The sequence below is a fragment of the Saimiri boliviensis genome, chromosome 10, assembly GCF_048565385.1.
Source record: "Saimiri boliviensis isolate mSaiBol1 chromosome 10, mSaiBol1.pri, whole genome shotgun sequence".
Classification (NCBI taxonomy): Eukaryota; Metazoa; Chordata; class Mammalia; order Primates; family Cebidae; genus Saimiri; species Saimiri boliviensis.
The window spans coordinates 33,790,167-33,814,195 of record NC_133458.1 but is presented as its reverse complement, the minus strand read 5'-3'; the positions used below and the strand labels follow the sequence as shown (position 1 = coordinate 33,814,195).

At 37.2% G+C, this 24,029-nt stretch overlaps 1 protein-coding gene across 3 annotated transcripts in view; it reads right to left on the bottom strand.

Moving 5' to 3' along the window:
- SLC13A1 (solute carrier family 13 member 1) overlaps window positions 1-24,029 on the bottom strand; it is a 96,795-nt gene that overhangs the window by 72,115 nt on the left and 651 nt on the right. The window lies entirely within an intron of this gene.

The following is a 24,029-nucleotide window of genomic DNA, read 5'->3' as shown; positions in this document are numbered from 1 at the left end:
TAGTCATTTCTTAGAAGTTCTAAGATGCAAAATTTAATAAACATAGAAAACTAAAGATAGAAATAAACCCCATTCATCACATTTATTTCACATTTCCCTCGAAAAGATAACTTCATCTAGTCCATTTTCTTTCTCATATTAGTGTATATAGATTTTTTTTTTCTCACCTTTATTTGGCCTATAAAATGCACTCCCCCATACTTCCAGAGTACGGAAATAGCCAAGTTACAGCCTTTCCCCCTTGGGCAGGACACCTGCCTTTTAACTGCATTCTTTGGTGCCTGGTGGGGTGGGACCCAAGCACTCCTGTTTTCCTCTCCTTCTAACTAAAAGGGGAAAACCAACCCAGGAGAAATCTTTGAAGTAGTGTGTCTCAGAGGAAAGACATGACAAGTTGTGTGGCATGCATGAGCCTGAATGCTACTCTTAATAGAATCCGTTGCTTTGCTCGGTATAAAACTATAGGTTCCTGTTTTAGGGGATTGTTAAGAGGTGGTCAAAATTTATCATTGTGTTTGACTTATGTAGACAACTTTGATATGAAATCACTTGGAATGTTCTGAGTATTTAATGAAAGCAGCTACGAAATGGCGCTGTTTTGCTCTCACACTGCTTACTCTGCAAACTCTGAGTTGCATTTGAAAAATTTATAAAAACGGCTGTTTAGGTTGAATGAAGTTATTTATTTAAGCTTTTATTTATGTCTAGCACTGCTGCTCTCTGATTCACCTGCCTCAGGGTGAGTCCATGGGGCTTAGGGTTTACTTGACCAGCATCTCTACACTTCCAGTGGGTTTCTAAGATGTCTTATTAAAGACATCTTTAATAAGCCAGGATTAAGTAATACCTTTATTGTGTTATCTATTTAAAGGAGAAAGAATAAAAATATTTTGATGTTGACAGTTTCATACAGAGTCTGCTTCTATCATCTTGATAAACAGTAAAACAACAAAACAAAGCTGAGCCTTGACTGGATGTTTCTAAACAGCTCTAGAGAGAATTGGTGAATACTAGCTTAATCTAAAATTCCAGTGTGGAAGAAATGTTGTGCATTTTCTCTTAATGAGAACACATGGATAACCTGAAAGTTTCTTCTTATGACTATGTTTTCCATCCTACTTGTAAGAACCTAGGTTGCAGAGATAAAATGGGCCCCTTTTTATCTTGCTCTCTAGTTACAATCAGCCACTCTTTTAATCCTATTTATTCACAGTCATTGTATCTCTCAAATCTGCCCCTCTGCCTCCACCCACTTCCTCCACTGCAGGCAAGACTATTCCAATATCAGATCACTTTCCAATAATCCATTTTGCTTTTGGCGCTCCTTTGCATAAAGCCAGATTACAGGTCTAGCCACTCTGACAACTATCTGTAACACCAATCCATAAGAGTCTGCTAAAACATCAAAAAATAAATAGAATACATAGTGTGTGCTAGCTGGTTCTGTTCACCATGTATACCCACTGCCATATGCCAACATGGGTCTTTGGCTGGAGAGTCATAGTCCACTGTGATGGCACAACTTTGGTGACAGAATTAAAAGCAAAATTTCAAGAATCAAATTATTACCTGGCCCAGACTGTAAGAATCAGTGACTTTTAGTTGTTTATTGAAAACAACTGAAGAATCTTCATTTTGCATTGAAATCCACCTTCACTTTGACTATAATGTCTTAGCACAATACCTCCTGACATCAATTCTCTATCTCCAAAGTCTTCTTTACACACCTTCTTGATATTTGAATTTTGATCCTTGCTCCTCATCACGCTCTGAACTCTAATTCATGGGGTTCAGCCAGCTGGTAAACCAGCAGACCCCTAGATCATTTATGTGTTAGTTTCCACCTACCTGTGCTCACATTCTAGACCTTTTGGCTATGTTTGATTATTTGGATGGCCAAGTCTAGCAAGGCAATTCTAAGTACTTGATTCACAATGTTTTATATGTGTGTGTACTTAATCTGAGTCAGGACTTACACATCAGCAGATTTAATGTTAAAGTCTGAATTTCTGGCTTCTCTTAACAGACTGAGATATTTGGTAACATTGGGATCATATTCTTTCATGGCAACATTTATCCAGGGTCTCCTTTAGAAACTGACTTTTCTTTTTTCAGTTCTATACAGTCCTACTACATTACTTCATTCATTCTCTTACCTCCTCGGTTTTTGTCAGCCTTTGAGTAAAATCTCTGGTAGGTAAAAGGTTGCCTATTTGCTTCCCCTTTTCAAATCTTTCTTCCTCATTCAAGAATCAACACTTAGATTGTGCATTTGGACTCCTCCCCTCTCTGCCCCTCTGGGTGGTACATGAACCAGCAGCTTCAGCATGATCTGGGTACTTGTGAGAAATGTAGGACATTAAGCCCTTCCCCAGACACACTGAATCAATCAGCATTTTCAAGCTCACAAGGTGATTCTTATCTAGATTAAAGTTTGAGAAGCACTGGGCAGCACCCTTTTCCCGACCTTTCCTTTCATCTTTAAATCTGGGTCTAGAAATTTGCTTCCGAATAGTTTCCTTTTGCCTAAGCTGAATACCTGGATTTATAACCCGTTTGGAAAACTTGTCCATCTTTCGATTTGCATTTCAAATTTATGTCTCATCATGGAGTTTACCCTGAACACATGTGCATTTTGTGTTTTTTCATATGAATCCCAGCAGATTATAATTGCAGCTAGCTAAAGCACCATATCTGCATTGCCCTTGATAGCTGCCTTCCCTGAATTTGTGGAAATTGTCCCCTTTTCCGCATCTAAAGAAAACCAAAGGTCTGGAAAAGGATGAAGACAGAGTTACTCTCCTGAGTGCTCTTTTTTTATCCTTATTTTTTTTATTGGCAAGTAAAATTGTATGTACTGTATTTATTATGTCCAATATGATGCTTTGAAGTATCTATGCATTGTGGAATGACTAAGTCTAGCTAATTACCATGTGCATTATCTCACATCATTATCGTATTTGTGCTGAGAACACTTTATATCCACTCTTTTTAGCATTTTTCAAAAATACAAAATGTTATTAACTACATTCACTATGTTGCATAATAGACCTCTCAAGCTTATTCCTCCTATCTTTTTTTTTTTTGTACTTTAGGTTCTGGGGTACATATGCAGATCATGCAGGATTGTTGCATAGGTACATACACACATGTCAATGTGGTTTACTGCTTCCATCCCCCCATCACCTACATCTGGCATTTCTCTCCATGTTAACCCTCCCCGACCTCCCCACCCCCTACTGTCCCTCCCTTGCCCCCGACAGCAGACCCCAGTGTGTGATGCTCCACTCCGTGTGTCCATGTGTTCTTATTGTTCGACACCCGCCCATGAGTGATACCATGCAGTGTTTGATTTTCTGTTCTTCTGTCAGTTTGCTGAGAATGATGGTTTCCAGATTCATCCATGTCCCTATGAAGGACACAAACTCATTGTTTTTTATGGCTACATAGTATTCCATGGTGTATATGTGCCACATTTTCTTTATCCAGTCTATTCTTGATGGACATTTGGGTTGGTTCCAGGTCTTTGCTACAGTAAACACTGCCGCAATGAACATAACGAGTGCATGTGTCTTTATAATAGAATGATATATAATCCTTAGGGTATATACCCAGTAATGAGATTGCTGGATCAAATGGAATTTCTATTTCTAGGTCCTTGAGGAAGTGCCACACTGTCTTCCACAATGGTTGAACTAGTTTACACTCCCACCAACAGTTTAAAAGTGTTCCTATTTCTCTACATCCTCTCCGGCATCTATTGTCTCCAGATTTTTTAATGATTGCCATTCTAACTGGCATGAGGTGGTATCCCAATATGGTTTTGATTTGCATTTCTCTAATAATCAATGATGATGAGCATTTTTTCATATGTTTGTTGTCCTCATATATGTCTTCTTTTGAAAATGTCTGTTCATATCCTTCTCCCACTTTTGGATGGGTTTGTTTGTTTGTTTCTTGTAAATCTGCTTTAGTTCTTTGTAAATTCTGGATATTAGCCCTTTGCCAGATGGGTAGAATGCAAAAATTTTTTCCTATTCTGTTGGTTGCCAGTTCACTCTAGTAATTGTTTCTTTTGCTGTACAGAAGCTCTGGAGTTTAATTAGATGTCATTTGTTTATTTTGGCTTTTGTTGCCATGCTTTTGATGTTTTAGTCATGAAGTCCTTGCCCATGCCTATGTCCTGAATGGTTTTGCCTAGATTTTCTTGGTGTTAGGTCTTATGTTTAAGTCTTTAAAACATCTGGAGTTAATTTTAGTGTAAGGTGTGAGGAAGAGATCCAGTTTCTGCTTTCTGCACATGGCTAGCCAGTTCTCCCAACATTTATTAAACAGAGAATCCTTTCCCCATTGCTTGTTTTTGTCCTTTTTGTCAAAGATCAGATGGTTGTAGATGTGTGGCATTGCCTCTGAGGCCTCTGTTCTGTTCCATTGGTCTATATCTCTGTTTTGATACCAGTACCATGCTCTTTTGATTGCTGTAGCTTTGTAGTATAGTTTGAAATCAGGTAGCATGATGCCTCCAGCTTTATTCTTTTGGCTTAGGATCGTCTTGGCTATGCGGGCTCTCTTTTGGTTCCATATGAAGTTTAAGGTGGTTTTTCCAGTTCTGTGAAGAAGGTCATTGGTAGCTTGATGGGGATAGCATCGACTCTATAAATTACTCTAGGCAGTATGGCCATTTTCACGATAGTGAGGCTTCCTAACCATGAACGTGGAATGTTTCTCCATCTGTTTGTGTCCTCTCTTATTTCCTTGAGCAGTGGTTTGTAGTTCTCCTTGAAGAGGTCCTTTACATCCTTTGTTAGTTTTATTCCTAGCTATTTTATTCTCTTTGTAGCAATTGTGAATGGGAGTTCACTCATGATTTGGCTCTGTTATTGATGTATAGAAATGCTTCTGATTTCAGCACATTGATTTTGTATCCTGAGACTTTGATGAAGTTGCTTATCAGTTTCAGGAGATTTGGGGCTGAGATGATAGGGTCTTCTAAATATACAATCATGTCATCTGCAAATAGAGACAATTTGACTTCCTCTTTTCCTAATTGAATATCTTCTTTTTTATTGCCTAATTTCTCTGGCTAGAATTTCCAATACTATATTGAATAGGAATGGTGACAGAGGGCATCCTTGTCTAGTGCCAGGTTTCAAAGGGAATGCTTCCAGTTTTTGCCCATTCAGTATGATATTAGGTGTAGGTTTGTTGTAAATAACTTTTATTATTTTGAGATATCTTTCTTTGATGCCTAGTTTACTGAGAGTTTTTAGCATAAAGGGCTGTTGAGTTTTGTCAAAAGCTGTCTCTGCATCTATTGAGATAATCATGTGGTTTTTGTCTTTGGTTCTGTTTATGTGGTGAATTATGTTTATAGACTTGCATATGTTGAACCAGCCTTGCATCCCCAGAATGAAGCCTACTTGATCATGGTGGATGAGCTTTTTGATGTGCTGTTGCAATCAGTATGCCAGTATTTTATTGAAGATTTTTGCACCTATGTTCATCATGGATATTGGCCTGAAGTTTTCTTTTTTCATTGAGTCTCTGCTGGGTTTTAGTATCAGGATGATGTTGGTCTCATAAAATGATTTGGGAAGGATTCCCTCTTTTTGGATTGTTTGGAATCATTTCAGAAGGAATAGTACCAGCTCCTCTTTGTACATCTGGTAGAATTCAGCTGTGAACCCATCTGGACCTGTAGTGTGTTTTTGGTTGGTAGGCTACTAATTGCTGCCTCAACTTCAGCCCTTCTTACTGGTTTATTCAAGGTTTCAACTTCTTCCTGGTTTAGGCTTGGGAGAGTGCAAGTGTCCAGGAATTTATCCATTTCTTCCAGGTTACTGGTTTATGTGCATAGAGTTGTTTGTATAATCTCTGATTGTAGTTTGTATTTCTGTGGAGTCAGTGGTGATATCCCCTTTATAAATTTTTATTGCATCTATTTGATTCTACTCTCTTTTCTTTTTTATTAATCTGGCTAGCTGTTTGTCTGTTTTGTTGATCTTTTCAAAAAAACAGCTCCTGGATTTATTGACTTTTTGAAGGATTTTTTGTGTCTCTAGCTCTGTTCTTAGTATTTCTTATCTTATGCTAGCTTTTGAGTTTTTTTTATTTTACTCCTCTAGCTCCTTCAATTTTGACAATGGGGTGTCAATTTTGATCTTTCCTCGCTTCTCTGGTGGACATTTATTGCTAGAAATTTCCCTCTAGACACTGCTTTAAATGTATCCCAGAGATTCTGGTACATTGTGTCTTCATTCTTATTAGTTTCGAAGAACATCTTTATTTCTTCCTTCATTTCATTGTTTATCCAGTAGACATCAGGAGCCAGTTGTTCAGTTTCCATGAAGTTGTGGGGCTCTGAGTTTCTTAATTCTGAGTTCTAATTTGATTGTGCTGTGGTCTGAGGGGCAGTTTGTTATGATTTCTGTTCTTTTGCATTTGCTGAGGAGTGACCTGCTTCCAATTATGTTGTCAGTTTTAGAGTATGTGCCATGTGGTGCTGAGAAAAATGTATATTCTGTGGATTTGGGGTGGAGATTTCTGTAGATGTCTATTAGGTCCACTTGGAGCAGATCTGAGTTCAAGTCCTGGATATCTTTGTTAATTATCTGTCTTGTTGATCTGTCTAATATTTATAGTGGGTGTTAAAATCTCTCACTATTATTGTGTGGGAGTCTAAGACTCTTTGTAGGTCATTAAGAACTTGCTTTATGTACCTGGGTGCTCCTGTATTGGGTGCGTATATATTTAGGATTGTTAGTTCTTTTTGATGCATTGATCTTTCCACCGTTATATAATGCCCTTCTTTGTCTCTTTTGATCTTTGTTGGTTTGAAGTCCGTTTTATCAGAGACTAGGATTGCAACTCCAGCTTTTTTGTTTTTGTTTGTTTGTTTGTTTTCCATTTTCTTGATAAATCTTCTTCCATCCCTTTATTTTTAGCCTATGTGTGTCCTTACATGTGAGATGGGTTTCCTGAATACAGCACGCCGATGAGTTTTGACTTTTTATCCAATTTGCCAGTCTGTGTCTTTTGATTGGGGCATTTAGTCCATTTACATTTAAGGTTAATATTATTATGTGTGGATTTGATCCTGCCATTTTGATGCTAGCTGGATGTTTTGCCTATTAGTTGACACATTTTTTTCATTATGTCAATGCTCTTTACCATTTGGTAATTTTTGGAGTGGCTGGTACTGGTTGTTCCTTTCCTTGTTTAGTTCCTTTCCTTGCTTCTTTCAGGAGCTCTTGTAAGGCAGGCCTGGTGGTAACAAAATCTCTCAGCAATTGCTTGTCCATAAAGGATTTTCTTTCTCCTTCGCTTATGAAGCTTAGTTTGGCTGGATATGAAATTCTAGGTTGAAAGTTCTTTTCTTTAAAGGTGCTGAATATTGGCCCCCACTCTCTTCTGGCTTGTAGGGTTTCTGCTGAGAGATCTGCTGTGAGTCTGATGGGTTTCTCTTGGTGGGTAACCTGACTTTTCTCTCTTGCTGCCCTTCGCATTTTTTCCCTATTTCAACCCTGGTGACTGACAATTATGTGCCTTGGGGTTGCTCTTCTTGAGGAATATCTTTGTGGTGTTCTCTGTATTTCCTGAAATTGAATGTTGGCTTGCCTTGCTGGGTTGGGGAAGTTCTCCTGGTTACTATCCTAAAGAGTGTTTTCCAGCTTGTATTCATTCTCTCCATCACATTCAGGTAGGTACACCTATCAAACGTAGATTAGGTCTTTTCACATAATCCCATATTTCTTGGAAGCTATGTTCATTTCTTTTCACTCTTTTTTCTCTAATCTTACCTTCTTGTTTTATTTCATTGAGTTCATCTTCAATCTCTGATATCCTTTTTTCTACTTGGCAATTCAGCTATTGAAACTTGTGTTATGCTTTGTGAAGTTCTCGTGCTGTGTTTTTCAGCTCCATCAAGTCCTTTATATTCTTCTCTAAGTTGTTTATGATAGTTAGCATCTCATCTAACTTTTTATCTAGGGTCTGAGTTTCTTTGCATTGGGTTAGCATATGTTCTTTTAGCTCTGAGAAGTTTGTTATTACTCACCTTCTGAAGCCTGTTTCTGTTAATTCATCAGATTCATTCTCCTTCCATCTTTGATCCCTAGCTGGGGAGGAGCTGTGATCCCTTGGGGGAGGAGAGACATTCTGGTTTTTGGTGTTTTCATCCTTTTTTTTTTTTGCTGGTTTCTTCCCATATTAGTGGTTTTATCTACCTGTGGTATTTGTAGTTGGTGACTTTTGGATGGGGTCTCTGAGTGGCTGTACTTTTTGTTGATGTTGAGCTATTTCTGCTTCATAGTTTTCCACCTAACAGTCAGGCCCCTCTGTTGCAGGACTGATGGAGGTCCACTCCAGACCCGGATTGCCTGGGGATCAACCGCATTGGCTGCAGAATAGCAAGGGTTGCTGTTGGTTTCTTCCTCTGCTATCCTCGTTCCAGAAGGGCACCTGCCAAATGTCAGCCTGAGCTCTCACATATGAGGAATCTCTTTATACGGGGGTCAGGGAATTGATTGAGGAGAGAGTCTGTCCCTTATAGGAGCTCAAGTGCTGTGCTGGGATCTACACTGTCCTGTGCAGAGCTGCTGGGCAGGTACTTTTAAGTCTGCTGCAGCTGAACTCATAACTGCCTCTTTTCCCAGGTGCTTTGTCCTAAGAAGGTCGGCTTTGTTTATAAGTTCCTGTCATGCTGCTGCCTTTTATCATAGATGTCCTGCCCCATATGGAGTAGTCTAGTCACAGTCTGCTAGCAGAGGTGTTGCTGAGCTGCTGCAGGCTCTGCCCAGCTGCTCTGTGAACTGCCTCAGTAGTGTTGGACTGCCTTGGTAGTGGGGGACACCTTACCCCCACTGAGCTGTACCATCCTGGGTCCAGCTGTGCTTGCTGAGAAACTCTCAATCCAGAGCGTTTCAGTTTGCTTGTTTTGTCGGGGTGGTACCTACCAAGCCAGATCACCTCGCTCCCTGTCTCAGCCCCCTCCCTTTCAGTTGAATGGGCAGCTCTGTCTCCCAGGCATTCCAGGCACCAGTCAAAACAGCTGCCCAGACTTGTGTGAGTTTCTGTGAGCCAACCTGGTATCAGTTGAAACCTTCGTGCTGAAAACTCATGGCATTTTTCGGCCCAGTAATCTCCTGGTCTGTGGACAGTGAAAACTTATTTGGAAATGTGGTGAGCACTCACCCTCTGCATTGTTCTCACTGAGAACTGCACTCTGGAGCTGTTTCTATTCAGCCATCTTGGATCCTCCCTCTCCTCCCTTCTTTTGACAAACATCACATCCAATTTCCCCACACCCAATTTCCCCAGACCCTGGAACCCACAAGTGCAGTCTCCACTTCTATGAGATCAACGTTTTTAGATTCCACATGAGTGAGATCACATGATATTGGCTTTTCTGTCCTGGGCTTATTTCACTTAACATATATCCTTCAGGTTCATCCATGTTGTAACAAATGACAGGATTTTCTTCATTTTATGGCTGAACAGTATTCCATCCTTCCTCTTGCTCTCTCTTTGTGTATGTGTTCGTGTATGTGTATACACATGCCATATATTCACTATACATTCATCTGTTGATGGACACTGAGTTTCATTCCGTATCTTGGCTATTGTGAATAGTACAGCAACAAACATGGGAGTGCAGACATCTCCTCAACATACTGATTATATTTCCTTTGAGTATGTATTCAGTAATGACATTGTTGAATCATACAATAGTTCTATTTTTAATTTTTTGAAGGAATGCCATGTTGGTTTTCATAATGGCTGTACTATTTTACATTTCTGCAGTGTTCACATTCTGCACAACACTTATTATCATAGCTATTCCAACAAATGTGAGATAATGTCTCACTGTGGTTTTAATTGGCATTTTCCAGATGAGTTATGTCGAGCATTTTTTCATGTACCTGTTGGCCGTTTGTATGCCTTCTTTTGAGCAAAGTCTATCCAAACTTCTGCTCAGGGTTCAGTTAGGTTATTTGCTTTCTTCCTATTGAATTGTTTGAATTCCTTATATTTTTTTGATATTAACCTGTTATCAAATGAATAGCTTGCAAATATTTTATCCCAATCCATAGGCTGTCTTTTCACTCTGTTGATTTTGTTTGCAGTGAAGAAGTTTTATTAGTATAATGTAATCCCATTTGTCTATTTATGCTTTTGTTGTCTGTGCTTTTGAGGTCATATCCAAAAAAAAAATCATTGCCTAGGCCAATGTCATGGAGCTATTCCCCTGTTTTGTATTCCAGCAGTTTCATAGTTTGGGGTCTTACATTCAATTATTTAATTCATTTTGAGTTGATTTTTGCGTGTAGTTAGAAATATTCATCTGATTTCATTCTGCATGTGGAAATTCAGTTTTACTAACACCATTTATTGAAGAGATTCTCCTTTTCCCATTGTGTGTTCTTAACACCTTTGCTGAAAATCAGTTGGCTGTAAATGTACAGATTTATTTCTGACTTGTCTATGGTTTCATTGATCCACATGTCTGCTTTTATGCCACTGTCATGCTGTTTTGGTTCCTATTATTTTGTAGTATATTTTAAAATCAGGTAATGTGATGCTCCTGGCTTTGTTCTTTTTGTTCAAGATTGCTTTAACTATTTGGGGTCTTTTGTTTCAATACAAATTTTAGTATTGTTTGAGTGCTAATAGGTAGGATAGTCATCTGCCCCAGTTTTCTTAGGACAGTGCTGTTGTAAGGTTTCCCTTCTGATTAGTACCCCCTTTCATTCTCAAAAGTGTCCCTCTTTGGATGATGAATTAAACAAGCTTCCTATTGATGGGTTCATCCCAGGAATGCTTCCTTCCTCCAATTCCTTTTCTCTACTGTGTGATTTTTCTTGGCCAGGCTTGCGGTTGTGAAAGAATCCAGGAAAGCATTCTTTCCCTTCAACGTCCTTAGGTATTAAATAGCAGAAGGTTAATTCAAGCACAGTACCAAGTATTTTCTTTTAAAACTATCCTATTAAAGTATATACGGTTATTTGTTTACTTTAAAATCAAAGATCTGTGAATACTCTTGCTAAGAAGGAAAGTACAAGAGATAGAAAATATTTTTCTTCTTTTCTGTTATTCACATCTATTCACACATATACACACACAAAGAATATGAGGGTGAGTAATTTTTAGTGGACAAGTTCTTCTGATGAAGAAGAAAACTACTCAGAAGTTGTGTAACTGTGTTGCAGCTAAAAGAGATCCTAGATATTTGATTTTAGGACTGGCTTTGAGACAGAAAATAAAATAGCTTCATTTTGTCTTTAGAAATTCATAGAGTGACCCAGTATTTTAAGCTATATTATCTTAGTCTCCTGTAAATTTCTTCCAATTTTTTTCTCTTTCCTCTTTTTCTTCACCTTCTTAACAGACCTCCTACTCCTAAGAAACAAAACTACCACAAATTATTTACCACCATTATACACAATCACTACCACTTCCTTAAGAGAAAAATGATAAAACAGCAATAAAAGATTAGTTGTCAGTTAAGAGTATGAATCCTTCCTCCACCTCAACCTACCCCCAAAGTCTGCTGAAGTCACTGATACATATATCTTTATTAAAACTTACTCTGCAACCATAACAAGTAAAAGTTTTAATTATATTTTGTTCTGAAGTATTTTAGTATTACGAATTTTTAAACTGAACCATAGCAACAAAAATAATCTGTACTTTTACCTTGTTTATTTATTCTGAAGGAAAATACAGAATGAGATAATGATTTACAGTTACCAATATCACTGACCTTACAATTTTTAAAAAATCATTATTCCTTCTCAAAATAAAAAAAGAAAAGAGGGGGAAAAAAGTCCAGAAGACTTCCTCAAAACTTCTACTTCTCTGCTCAAAAATCTTTATATTTCTTACCACTTCCAAAAGTTACATCAAGAAGTTCAGCAAACAAGTCACACCTAGCCAGACAGAGACAGTTGTGTAGAAACCAGGTGGAATTCCATTAGACCATATGAAATGTCATGTCACTTAACCCTGGATACCTGCTCTGTGTGTATACATTGCACCTCCTTGGCTCATTCATACTAGTTTTGCCTTTCCTATTATAAGCTTCCCTCACACTAACAGAGACATGAAGTTGTTATAGCATGGGCAGTTCCTACTCCCTTACATTAAAAAACATATGTATTAGAAGCTTTTTAGCAGTGTATTCTTTAAAAGCATTTTCAAAATTATAAAATACTTAGAATATAGTAAAAATGTATAGCAAACATATTTGTACACCTTACCATGTTTAACAAATGTTGACACTTGCTACATTTAAGTTATTTTTAAACAAATAAAACATTCCATATACGGTAAAGACTGATGTTAAAGTTAAAGACCGCTCCCTCATTTCCTTCTCCTCCACCATTCCCAAAGTTAGCCACTGTCTAGATTGTGGTTTGTATCCTTTCCATTCATGTTTTGGTGATTATACGACATAGAGACATTAATACAGTAATAACATGTTGTTTTAAATTAAATAAGGTTTACTCTATATGTCACTTTCACTCAACATTTTATGTACTTCAAATCCATTCATGTCGATACATGTAGACCTATTATCACTTCATTTTAAATGAATATAGTAATCCTTTTTATTAATATTTTCCCATTTACTTGTCTGCTTTTTTACTGATGTTTGTTTGGATTTTTCTCCAATTTTTCACTCTTATAAGACTATGGTCATCTTTGTACCTATGTCCATGTGCATGTCTGTGGAAAAGAGATTTTCTAAGCTAGTGGAGAAAACTAGTATCAGAATTTCAAATAAGAAGGAGTTTACTTGAACTTTACTAGATATTGCCCATTTGCTATCTGACATGGGTAGCCTTTATGTCCTCACCTGACTCTCATCTTGAATTGTAATTCCATAATACCCACATGTCAAGGAAGAAACCCTGCAGAGGTAATTGAATCAGGGGAGCAGTTTCCTACATGCTGTCCTTATGATAATGAGTGAGTTCTCATGAGATCTGATGGTTTTCTAAGGGGCTCTCCCGCCTTAACTGGGCACTTCTTCCTGCTGCCTTATGAAGAAGGTGCCTCAATTCCCCTTCCATCGTTATTGTAAGTTTCCTGAGGCTTCCCAGCCATGCTGCACTGTGAGTCATTTAAACCTCAATCCTTTATAAATTACACAGTCTCAGGCAGTTCTTTATCGCAGTATGAAAATGGACTAAGAGGCTATCCAAGATGGTTCTACTAGTTTATATCGACACCAGCAATGTTCAGAAATTCCATTTCAGCAGACTTGGTATATGGGATTAATTTATTGATTTGACAATCTGATGATATGAAAAGTTCTTCTTATTTAATTTGCATTTTCTTGAATACTAGTGAAGTATTTTTCACAGTTATGGAACATAATTGTTTCTCTTCTGCAAATTACATATGTGTAGTTCTCCTTCATTTTTCTGTTTGGTTATTTACTTCTTTTATCTCATGGATTTGTGGGGTTACTTTTAGATTCTTAATATTATTTCTCTATAAGCTATGTATTTGTAAACATTTTTCTTAGTCTCTGGCTTGTCTATGAAATTTGCTTTATTGTATTTTTAATTGACAAGAGGATTTTAATTTTAATGCAGTGATTTTAAACTCTTTTCTGTTGTTTCATTTTTTACAATATTTTATTAAAAATCTATGTTATATATTTTCTTTTTTTCTAAGATTAAATTTTTTTCAAGCATAGAGCTTTAATTTTTTTGTATAGAAATTTAATATACATTTTTCTCAAAATGAATAACCAAAGTGCCATGCTTTTTAAATTGAATGAGCATGTCTTTTGCCTACTAATTCATGTTGCTACATGTGTTCTATGCTGAAGTTCTCATATGCAGACACACATGCTTCTGGTCTCTTTAATTTGTCCTCCCCTCTCCCACTGCTGCCTTCTAAAAATCATTTCTTGCAGAATTATCATGATCTTTTAGTATTTCTAATTTTCCAATAAGGTTAACAATCTGTATGACAACTTCCTCATCATATATGTTTTTCAAGTTGCCTTAATAGTGTTAGGCTTTTATTCTTTCTTTTGAATTTTAAAATCACAATCTCAAGTTGTGAAAAATTTGTTCAGATTTTTACTCAAATTACACAGAATCTATAGAGTATGATATAGCTTTAAGTATTTTGTCTATGAACTTCTTTATTCCTTTAGGTATCTATTAAATTTCTTTTATAATATTTTAGAAAGGTCTGTTACATATTTCTTAGATGTTTTCACTATTGTTGAGATGAAAAAATTTATCTAATTGTTATCCTTTTGGAGATTTTTTTTCTTCTCTATTTGGTAGCTTTCAAAAATTTACCTTCTTTTAAATCTAAAATCTCATTCATGATGTGCCTAAATATAGACTAATATCTAATTAAATTATTTTTACTTACAAATGCATTTGAGAGCTCATTTTTTAAAAAATTCTAGAGAATTCAGTAATTATACTTTGAATATGACTTCTCTTATAGTCTCTCATTTTCAGTAATGTCTTTTATACTTATGTTGGGGCTCTAAATTGGCTCTCCAAATGATTATCACTTAAAATATCCTTTTATATTCTATCTGATATTTTAGGTAAATTCCTAGTATTCTTTCTCAGTTCACTGATTATATCTTCAAGGATACTCAGTTTAAAGTTTATTTCATCTTGTAGTATACTATAAGAGACACACCCTGGATATAAGATTAATAATAGTCATAAGGCTTACTCAGCCATCTTGCTGGCACTACATGTCACTTAGCAGTATGCCACATAGTAGGGCTAACACTAAGTGTCACTTCACAATATGATGCAGTCTGGCTTAGGGATTTCCAACCAGCCTGGGGATTTTTCAGCTTGGCCTGGGGATTTCCAGGAGACAAGGCTACCTCAGATGCAACTTTCATATATAAAAAAGACTTACTCTTTCAAGAATTGTTTAAACTCCCTTATGAAAGAAACACCTGGTAACTCACCTAGGTTGAACACAAGTATAAGAAAGGGGGAAGAGTCCTTTAAATTCTGAGACCCTCCTGGTCAGTCAGTCATCTGACTGCATCTGGCCCATGCCACTGGCCTGCTCTTCATCTTCATCTTGGAAAAGTCGGAATAAGCTGTTGAGCATTAGAATAAGCTGTTGAGCATTAGATGACATCAAAGTCTCATCTTTGACATGAGTCAAATGAAAAAGGAGAAGCTGTTGAGCATTAGACAGTGTCTAAGACTCATCTTTGACATGAACCAAATGAAAAAGGAGAAGTTGCCCCTGGGGAAGCTGCTTAACTAGGACCATGCAGGAGCCTCAGTTACAAAATTCCAGGATATATAACTAGTTTTATTTTATACTCTCCTGTTCTTGCTTTGTATATTGAAAAATAATTTGTTTCTCTTTTTTTTGGAATTTTCCTTACCTAACTTGTTGATTTCCCTATTATTTTTATTTCTTCTGAGTTGATTTTGTCAGTCTTTCTCAAGTGTCTTACTGCATTTTGAAATTTTGTTTTCAAATTTATTCGGAGTGTTAGTTTTATTCTTGTGTTTTCTTTTTCTATCCTCATTGTTCCTAATCTAGCAGTTTACAGCTGATTCCAGCTAGTTCCTAGTTCCTGATTCACATGAGTCTTATTTTGACACGCTAGAGTTTTTTTCTTGCCAGGATAACATGGATCCAGTCATCTAGTTGAGTCAGGTAGTATGAGTGAGGTCTTGGCTGGAAAGCTAAGCAGTGTTTGCTTCCTGTGAGCCACCATAGCCAGTGGTCAATCCAGCTCTTTCTGTCTTTCACAGCTTCAAAGCTGAAGAAGTGGTTGCTGTCTTTCTCAAGAAAACCACTTTCCAGCCCTTAGTTTCTGGCATTGAACCTGGCTCTGGCCCCTGAATGGCACGGGAGTGCTTTAAACCACAGGTTTCTCATCTTCATGCCACTTGTTTGCTTTTCTGACTCATTCTGATCTACGGAGATCTTTTTTTGCTTTGTGTTTCCAGTGGAGCAAGAGCTTGGGAAGGAAGGATTCTAATTGTCTAAAACACCATCTAGACTGTAGATCATAAACTTAATATATAGAAAAAATTATTTAAGATGTGAAAATATTTGCCAAGTAGACAGATAAATCTGTTTTCTGACTTTTGACTGTAGGAGGGGCAAGTAATATTCATGAATACTTATCATGTGTCAGATGCAACACTTGGCACTCTATGTGACATTCTATTTAACCCTTGCCAAAATTCTATGGGGTAGATGTTGTCATTCCATGCTGAACTAAGTTTCAACGATCATATTGCTAGCATGTGGTAGAGTTGAGATTTGTCCACATATAAATTCCTTGACAGTATATATTTTTTAAATGTACTACACTGTTCCCAACATTTAAAGCAGTATTTGGCATACAGTATATGCTCAGTAATACATGTTGAGTGAATAAGGTTCTTCTTTGTGTTCTTTCTAATATTATTTGTATTCATATACTGTATCTTATAAAACACCAAATCTGTGTCTTAGGCATAAAGCTCCTTAGCATAGGAAATTATTTCTCTTTGCCTTGTTCCTTTTCTCTGTTCTCCCTTACTTGCCTGGCACCGGAGATTTTGACACCTGTGGGTGAATTTGTTTACCATTTCCCTGCAGTCCTCTTCTCTCTTGCCAACAAAGAGCATCGAAATGAAAATGTCTACGTGCATAGGTGAATCCCTCCATCACAAGCATTCCCACTTACCCGGTCCCCAGTTAACAATATCACAGTCGTATCTTGTCTTAACCACCTCAAGTGCACAGCTAGGGCACTTGCTGAAGGGGTGAAAAGGCAAAGAAAGCTATGACTAGGCAATTTGGATAATGACTTTTTCCTCCTCACAAAGTTCTGACTATTATGTAATTTTAGAAAATGGGACCGATTATATTTAAAAACCACCTTGGTTCTCTTTTAAATTATAGCCCCACATGGAATTAGAATATAAATTTGGCTTTAAAATATAGTTTTTTCCATCTCTTCTGCCTATTTAAATGACATACTGACTGATATTAGGGAGTAATTTGGCTGATGAATTAGTACGTATATGGGTACGATCTCTTCTCAGCACAGTGTGGGAAAAGCAGAACCAATCACAGATCTCAGTCTCTGCAATTGATTTTCTAAAGAGAACACAAAGCAATTAAAAAAGGAGAAAAATCATGTGTTCTAAATCCGTGTGCTACAAGAAAAACACCATTATTATTTGACAGAGCCTGTGAAGGCCTTTGTGTGGTTTTTGATATTCCTACCCCTATTGCAGCAGTGATTTCTTAAGACTCAACATATATTAATTGCAAAGTTTAAAGTGCTTTAAAATATCCTCATTTTGGAAAATGGTGAGTGAAAATAAGATCAAGTACAAAGTCAAGGAGAAATAATTGCATTTCTTTTTTTTTTTTTTTTTTTTTTTTTTAGTTTGTAGTCAAAATGGATAGCAGAGAAAGCCACTTGATAGCCCACTACACCAGCTATTGGAAAACTTTTAGTTCCTCCTTTCCACACAACCTCCACACCTAACCAGCATCTGAAAGGCACTGTTTTCATACTCGGTACACAGTGAAACTAGAAAAAATTACAGAAATCATTAGTTCTCCCTGACTATACATTAGGATATGATCAAAGCGCAATCCATGAACTACCTGCTTCAGAATCACCTGGGGAGTTTGTTCAACGTGTAGCATCCTACACTTCATATTCAGAGTTTGTAATTTTACCCAAGTATCTCAGGTGAATCTGGGGGAAGCTTATCCATAGACAACATTTGGAACTTTTTAAAAAGAGCCTTGTTCATTTTATAGATAAGAAAATGAGCCAGAGGGTAGCATGTCTGAGTCACTTGGGGAATGTTTCATAATATGCTATGTAAATCAGGACAGGATAAGCTATGCTGTGGCAAAAGTTCCAAAATCTCAGCAGTCTAAAGCAACCAATTATTTCTTCCACATACTATCTGCTCATCATGGGTAGAGGTTATTATGCGATCCAGTCTGAGAGAGCCATCACCTTAACATGTGCTTTTGTGATTGTAAATGCAGGAGCAATGACGTAAGGCAATATGAGCACAGCTTTTAAAGATCGGATATAAATATCATTAAAGAAGCAGTGACATCACGCGCTTGGAAGTCAGACAGATTTGTATTTAAATTCTCTTGCCCACTTTGTGGACTGTATGACTTTGAGTACATTTTTTGACCTCTCTGAGACTCTGTTAATTTGTAAAACGGGGATGGTATTGACTATTTTTAATTGTCTCTATGAGGCTCATAGTGAGCATTCACATTTATTATTGTTACCAAACAAGATATAAAACATCTTATGAGAGGAAGAAAGAGCTTTGTGTAAGAGACAGCCTCTGATTACACATACATGCTTTTTGTTCTGTCCTTTCCTCATTATTTTCACTCCTGAAATTCCTTCCTTTCATCAACCACTTTCTCCTTCATCTCTCTTTTCTACCAGGTCCAAAGTCTTACATCCTTCTGCCATGTAAGTTCATCCATCTTCTCAACACAGTTATTAACTATCTACTATGTGACAGGCATTGGATTTGGTGCTGGAGGAGACAGAAATTTAAACACTATGCTCCAAGTTCTTGAGATATTTACAGTCTAGAGGGAGAGACAAAGATAAAGTAAAATGGAACACATACTGTAATGGAGTCCAATGTATCCATGATGCGATGAGAGCATCAAGGATGATCCTACATCACAGACTGAGACATCCTTCCCAAGAAGATGAGCAGGAGGAGAGGGAATTCCAGGAGGAGGCTACAGCATGTGTGGAGGCAGAGAGGTAAGAATAATCACAGGCCTTCTAGAAACTGTAAATGGTGAGGTACTGTTAAAGTGAAAAATGCAAATGTGGGAGATAGATATTAGAGGATTTGGTGGGCGGCATTTGGGACAAATAAATGAAAAGTCATAAATATCCATCAAGGTAACCATCTTTTGTTTGGATATTTTTCTGTTATAGGCAAAAGAGAGCCATTGAAGAATTTTGATTTTTTTTTTAACACTAGGACGTTGGCATTTAAAAAATAGTACTCTGTTAGGAGACTTTAGTGGAAGGTGTATAAAAATCAAATGGTCGGCCGGGCGCGGTGGCTCAAGCCTGTAATCCCAGCACTTTGGGAGGCCGAGGTGGGTGGATCACGAGGTTGAGAGATCGAGACCATCCTGGTCAACATGGTGAAACCCCGTCTCTACTAAAAATATAAAAAATTAGCTGGGCATGGTGGCGCGTGCCTGTAATCCCAGCTACTCAGGAGGCTGAGGCAGGAGAATTGCCTGAACCCAGGAGGCAGAGGTTGCGGTGAGCCGAGATCGTGCCATTGCACTCCAGCCTGGGTAACAAGAGCGAAACTCCATCTCGGGAAAAAAAAAAAAAAATCAAATGGTCTATGAAAGAAAGGGATAAAGACGGCTTCAAGGAAAGCAGTGCCAGCAGGAAAGGAAAGGGAGGAGATGAGGTTGAGAGGGGGTATTTAGGAGGATTTAGATTAAGGAGATGCAACCCCATCTGAGTGATGAGGGCTTGTAGATATTTGAAGCATCTGAAATGATACACAGCTTTCAAACCTGTGAATGGAGTGAAGGATAGTGGCATTCTCTGACGTAAAGAAAACAGACAGAGTAGCAGGTTGTGGGCAAAGTGGGACTGCCTGTGGTTAGTGGAACAGAGGGGCTGGAGGATGATGAGTCCTCCACTCATGAGTGATTTATCCACTTTTTAATTATGATTTCATAGCACAAATGATTTATTTAAATTATTTGGCATGCGTTTACATACAATCTTCTTTTGCCATTCATGTTTGTCATACTATATAATGACCTTCCAGCAATTCTGCAAGCTACTTAAAGAGAGAAACATTAAACTTCTGCCTATATCACACAGTTCATCTGGCATAACACTTTGGGCTTGGAAAGTTCTTGTGCAATATTTGTGAAATAAAAATATATTATCAAAATTGGATTTTCTGGCTTTGTTGAACTACATTACTGTTAGTATGATTTCTATTCTTTTTCCTTGATCTTCATCATTTCTGGACTCTTTGATATCTAAAATATGCACTTACTTGGACTTTAGAGCATTTTCTTCTTTATCTTAAATCTCTGAAATATTTTATGCCAACATTTAAAACAGTATCAATTTTTCCATTAATATATTTAATTATTTTATTTAGCCTTTTAAAACTTATTTCTGTTTTCTTGGAATTTCTCTCCTCCTCTTCCTTTACTTATAGACTTTTGAAATTCTCTCCCACTCATTTTGATTTTCTTTGACAGACTTCTTAACTTACCACTTCCTCCTTCTAGGGGATGCTTCACTTTTTAAGTTTATATTCCCTTAGAATCATTATATTTCTTCCATCTGTTTATTTTATTTTTAGCTCTAGCACCATAAGTCTCTCATTATGTATCATTTCATTTATTATTATTTCTATTCTCACTTTGAAATTCATGATGCTTCAAGTGAATATATCGTGACTTTCAAAGTTAGAATATAAAACATTTTCTGGAGAAATCAAAAATATTTTCTGGAGAAAGAATTGAAATTTGGTCTTGGTTTTACAACTCATCAACTAAGAAATTCTGCTCAATACCTGTGTAGTTGTTTCCTTGTCTCCTGATCCTAAAAATGGGTCCTAATTAATGAGTAAGCTAGACAGAATAGGTATGCCTTGAAGAATTGCACTCTGCAAATATAATGCATTGTTTGATTTCCTCCTCTTACTCTCAAACAAATCTGGCCTTCTTTTTATCTTTTTTGTTTTACAAATAGAAATACAAAGAAAAGCCAATAACTGGAAAAATAAGTAAGGAAATAGTATTGACTGCTGAAAAGAGTAAAAATTAACAAAATAGTCAAAAAAGAACAAAGTTGCACAGAGAATATTACTGGAACTATGGCAGATAGACCAGGCCAGTTTTAACAAGATTTTAACTGGAAATGTTTAAAGAAATTTTTCTCCAAAAATGAGAAAAACTCAGTGTGATTATTTCATTCAAATAAAAAGCAATTATACTCCAGACTTGTTTACTGATCATTAACTACTAATTGAGTAAGGACTGAGATTACCATTATGCTTAGAAGACAAAAAGAATTTCTGATGCTTAGTATGAATCAGCAAGAAAACAGGATTTCATTAGCAAAGTGAGATTCACACCAAGGTACTATGAATATATTTATTATGACCATGGAAGCTATAAAGACACAGATATTCGTCGTGATTAACATCATTGGCTCTAGAGTCAGACAGAAGTTGGTTGGAAAAATCTGTGTAGCCAGATTTTTGCAAGCTACTTTTCTGGTTTTTTCTCTATTTCTAGTTTGTACCCAAATACGAAGAAAAGGGGCATCATATCCTGACAAGATGACTGACCGGCTTAAATAGCTGGGGCTCTGGGACACCCAGCAAATGACATCCCTATGAGAGCAGTCCACTGCTTCAGTTCTCTCTCACAAGGCTATCTTCAGTGGTTAGAATCACTGCAACTTTCTACCTTAATGATGTGAGTAGCATGAGGTCAATTGAGGAAACGATTAAAACAAAATTCTTCTGTTTGCCCTGTCTAAAGCATTTTCGTGAACAGAAATGCCTACGTTGTTGATAAATGATTAACAAGCCATGAGAGAGTAAATCTTCAAAAACATACAAAAGATTAAACCACTGTTAAAGCATGAATTCTGAATTCTGACAGGACCCAAGCTCAAATGTACTTTCTAGAGCATATAGGTAGCCTTTGGTGAGTTACATGTCCCTAAGATTCAATTCCCTCAAATGTAAAATAAGAAGCACATATGTACTTGTTTACTGGTTTGTGATGGAAGTTAAATAAAATAATTTGGGGAAAGCAGCTGGAAGAATGCCTGAAACAGAAGAATGCTCTTCAAATCAGTCTATTCTCCTTCCCTGTTAATAATACATTGAAAAACCACTTAGGGTCTGTCTTCAGTCATGACACTTTTTTGACTTTAGTTGGAATTAAGACAGAAGTTAAGGCCAGTCTATTGAACAACTTCAGTAACCAGTAGGAAATAACAGAAAGAAATCAGTCAATTATTCATTGTTTGTTGGTTCTACATTCTGGAGATTTATTGTGGTTTTGAAAGACAAACTTGGATTTTTGTTTCCATTGAAGGTTTTAGTTAAGCTAATATTGTGTCTTTAGAAGCATAGGCTTCTCCAGTTTGGTAACCTAAAAAGTAACAGTAAATTGACTTGCATTTATGTTAAAGTAAGCTTCTCCTAAATTTTATGCCCTCCAAAGACCTACATTCTTTGAAAAAAGATTTTGCTTTCATTGTAAGCAACAGTTAAAATAATATTCTTTCAGTTTAATTAGCAGTTGATTGAATAATTAAATATATGTTTAAAGTAGCCAAAAAATAAAATCATGTTATTGTACTAGGAATAAATTCTCCATTAACAATAATTGAGTTTTAACAAATGAATTGATTAGAAGGAAAGGAAAGAGGAACCTAGTTCACCAGATGCAATTTGGTACCAGGCACCTGGTTCCTGCATAGACCTAATGTACATTTGTCATAGCACCTTGGGAAAAATAACCAATGGCTGCATTTCTTAAAGATAATACACTTCCCAGTTAGCGAATCATGTGCTGAAATGATTGCTTTTGATTTATTTACTCCTTTTATTTTTCAAAGAGTTTATATTCATTTCTCTGAAAATTATGGAGGATAATCAAATTGTCATGCATTTATATGTCAAAAGAGCAGCATAGATGACACGTAGTCATGACCTAAATTTGTCTTGACTAGTTTAATTTCCTATTTTAGAACCTATGCTGAGACTGACTCAAAAATATTAAAATATAGCAGGGCTCTAGGTAGGAACCAGGATATGTTCCTGATAGGATTCAGCCAAATCTAGAGGACTCATGGGATCAGGAGACTTGGAAAGTGAAGGTCATGATGTGTCTTAGATGAAGTCCTTGGCAGGGAGGTGGAGTGAGAATTCAGAATAGAGCCCTGTGTCTGTGCTGGAATTTGTCATCTGATGTGGCTGCCAGAGATTCATATAGGAGACCTTGCAAGTAGCTGAGGTAGGAATGGCAAGGTGGGAAGGGAAGGGTTAGTCACACAGAATTTGAAAAACAAAACCAACAAAGCCAAAAGCAGCTGACTAGTTCCCTTTATTATTATTATTTAAAAATGCTGTAAGAATTTGAGAGCTTAGAAGAATTTTGGACCCAAAGTGGTAGGGAGATTTTCCCCTCCCTTCACGTAGCACTGTGAGACCTCAGCACAAAGAACCAGCCAAGGATGCTGCAGCTGGAAGATTGTACCTGGTGGGAGACAATCCACAGACTCCGCACCAGGGGCCAACCCCTTCTCCAGTTTTGCAGATACAGGAGGCCTTGACAGTGTCCAAGAGGACTTCATTAACTCACATGAATTCCCTTCAGAGATCCCAAGATCACTGGCAAAGACTTCTGACAGAGGCTGATAAGGCTACCATATTATAGTTAATATGATTCTATTCTAACCCAGACTAGTGTAACCTTGATCAGTACTTGTTAGAGGAGAGCGTCAGCAGACTTCTTTTCCACTAAGAGGAGGGACTGTGCATAATGGAGTGGTGGGACTTGCCCCACCTGTGGAGTCAACACATCCAGGGGGACTGGCACTGCTCCAGTGTTTGTTCATTCTCATGACAAGCCTGCTATATCCCCATCTTTCATATGAGAAAACAAAAGCACAGAGACATTAAATAACATGCCAAGGTGACACCGTTTGTAAGTGGTAAATCTGGGACCCGAAACAGAGAATCTGGTTCCAAAGCCTGTCCTCTTACTACCAAGTGACATTTGTGCCTGGCACAGAGAAGGTGCTCATTAAATGCTTGCTGATTCAAATCATTTTACCAAGAAATTAAACATGCTTGAGCTTACTGTTCTGGACATAATAGACTGACTACTCATAAAAAGCAAACCAAAAGATGCTTACAATACACCCCAATGAAAGAAAACCTGAAATGATCAGAACATGGTACGTGATTTATCAGATT